The following is a 3076-nucleotide window of genomic DNA, read 5'->3' on the forward strand; positions in this document are numbered from 1 at the left end:
AAACTATATTTTTATTAAATTAAGAAAAAAATAATGATTTTTGCTTTTTTAAGATCTCATTTAAAATGTAAAATAAAGAATAAAATCAACAATAAAATCAGTTAGAGTAAAATAAACAAGTAGATCTGATGGTTTCAGCTACTTCCGCGTCAAGTTTTAGTTCGAAATCTCTAAAATTGTCTGATTCCAAATATTGATGTGAACCCGATTGTCTTCAGAAAGTTTAATCAAAATCTGTCCAGTGGTTTGTGAGATATTTTGCTAACAAACACAAACAAAACCAGACTTTTTGATTCAAAACAGAAAGGGAGACAACGTAAAACAGTTGCGCCATCGTTTTGTTGAACTTTAAATCCGTTTGGAGCTCGTCCGCTCGGCTTCATCCATCCTGCAGGTCCGGATCCGTCTCAGACCCTGGATCCGTCTCACTTCATACAGAACTTTCAGATCCGTCGAAGGAAAMGAGCGAGGGAGGGGAATGTTTGACCTTTTTTCAGCGCACGAGTCTGCAAAGTGATATGTGATCCAAACGTGTCAGGAAGATGAAGAAATGTGTTGAAACTGAAGGAAGAGGGCAAATTATAGTCGGAGGGAGGCGGTATCGACAGAGGGAAGTACTCCTGTAGGGGAGATGTTGCATTTCTTGGCATCTTGAAMAGATTATCCTCCCGGAATATCTATTTTGATCAAACTGAGTGTCAGTCAAAGTCAGAATTATGAGGAAAAAATGTCATTTTTATTTGAAAAACGTCAACTTTCAGGTGCTGGCTGCATGAGGAGTGTACTCAGAAATGAGCTCAGCTGTGGGGCCGCCGTATGATGGAGAAAAAAAAAAGTCTCGAACAAACGTTTACATTTGACTTTTATTCTCAGGTTCTGACCAGGAACGTATCAAAGCACCTTGTTAAAACCATAAAACACAAGATCCTCGAGGAGACTCAGGTTTGATTCCAGTGGAATCAGTTTCTCATCCAGATCTTCACATGTTTCTGAACTTTAAAAACCAGGGATGCTTGATTGGACGGTTCGTTTCGTGTTCGGGCTTCACAGCGTGTGAGAGGCCAATTATCCCCCGGGTCATTACCGCTCTGTCGCCAACAGCTAAAGGATTTTAGGGGGAAATGGATGAAGTCTGATTGGATGTTTCAGAGACTCTTTGTACAGGCAAGAAACAAATGATTTCARTGTCTGATGTGGGATTCAGCTAACTGCCATTCAAAAAGGCTGAAAAATGTTGCATAAATGTGGATAAATGAATGGCTTCACTGAGATTTGTTAAAGTAGCTGGAAATGAATTGCTGAAGTTAAAACCAGCAGAAAATAAGCTTCGATGAGCACGACACGTGCTAAAATAAGTAGAACAGGAGCTAAAACAAGCAGGACATAAGCCAAAGCAAGCAGGACACGAGCTAAAAAGAGCAGAACATGAGCTAAACTGGGCAAAACACAAGCTAAAACAAGCAGAACAGGATAAATTGTGCTGAACACAAACTACAATGAGGACACTAGTCAAAACAAGCTATACACAAAGCTAAAACAAGCAGAACATGAGCTAAAATGATCAAAATACAAGCTAAAATGAGCAAAACATGCTAAAACAAGTAGAACATGAGCCACCATGAGAAGGACACGTGCTAAAACAAGCAAAACATGAGCTAAAACAAGCAAGACTCAAGCTAAAGTGAGCAGAACACAAGCTAAAATAAGCAGAATGGGGCTAAAATGAGCAAAAAATGAGCTAACATGAGCAAAACACAAGCTGAAATGAGCAGAACATGAGCTAAAACAAGCAATACTCAAGCTATGGTGAGCAAAACACAAGCTGAAATGAGCAGAACACAACCTAAAACTAGAAAAACCCAAGCTAAGATAATCTGAACACAACCTAAACACACAGTAACTCAAACCTAAAACCAGCTAAAACCTTTATGTAACAAAACCACAGACAAAAGCTAAGTTGAGCAAACCCACAGAGAAATGCTATAATTTTCAAAACAGTAGCTAAAAATGACAATTGGAGGCTAGATGCTAAATATAGCAAATTTATCAGCTGAAATCAGCAAAATCATACAGAAAATGAGCAAAGCAATAGYTAAAGATGAAAAAAAGTAAAACTATTTCCAAAAGCCAAACAGTCACCAAGAGGTAATTGTAGCAAAACAATAGCTAAAAGCTAAAAGTAGTAAGACAAAAATTAAGCAAAAGCTGAAACAAAAAATGTGTTTAAAGGATTTGAATAAATCTCAGTGTATAAGGATTTAACTTTAATTTATGTTAAATATTTTGAAAAGTACAGAAGTTGTGAAATCATGATAAACTCTATATTTAACAAAAGAGAGCGTCTTTGCTTTATTTATGAACTTCATTTGAAAAGTAGAGCCAGGAAACATTTGGTTCAGGCTCTGAGTAAAGCAGCTGAAGAGGTTTGATAATTGCACGGGGTCCAGTTGTGCGTGCACGTTGGCTCGGCTGGCAGCTGCTTCAGTAACAAGCAGCACGATTCAGCTCCGGTGATAATAACCCGGCTGATGTTTAGCTCTGACTCAGCTGATTGCAGGAACAGAGGTGGCAACGTAGAGAATAAAAATAAGTATTCATTACAGAAATTGTGTCTTTTATTTTGTTGTGCAGTCGTTTCAAATACCACAAGGGTTTCTGGATAATTACAGTTCAGGATAATTCGCTTTTAATAATTTTTTTATTTTCCTTTTCTTACCTGCTTTGTGGAGAAAGAGTCAAGCGGCTCCAGCATGCCTCTAATTATTGTTCCTCRCACAGCTTCCACTCAGAACGACCTCAACGAGCTTAAATGGGAAATTATGAGAAGATTTTAGCTTTTAAATTACACTTCTGAAAGGGTTTCTATAAAAAAAGGGAGAATATCATCTTAGCCGGTGTGTTTTTATGAATTTTTGCCTGTCACCAAGAGAAATGTGATCTTATGTGGGATAAAATGTCTGTTTATGAGAGGTTAAATTCATTTTTTATATACTGTATATAAATGTGTTTCCTGTTGCTTCTTCTTTTTCTGTCATGTTTGAAGCTGCGGGGTCGTTTATATTTCCCGGCTCCGGAC

Source organism: Austrofundulus limnaeus, unplaced genomic scaffold (assembly GCF_001266775.1).
Source record: "Austrofundulus limnaeus strain Quisiro unplaced genomic scaffold, Austrofundulus_limnaeus-1.0 Scaffold16, whole genome shotgun sequence".
NCBI lineage: Eukaryota > Metazoa > Chordata > Actinopteri > Cyprinodontiformes > Rivulidae > Austrofundulus > Austrofundulus limnaeus.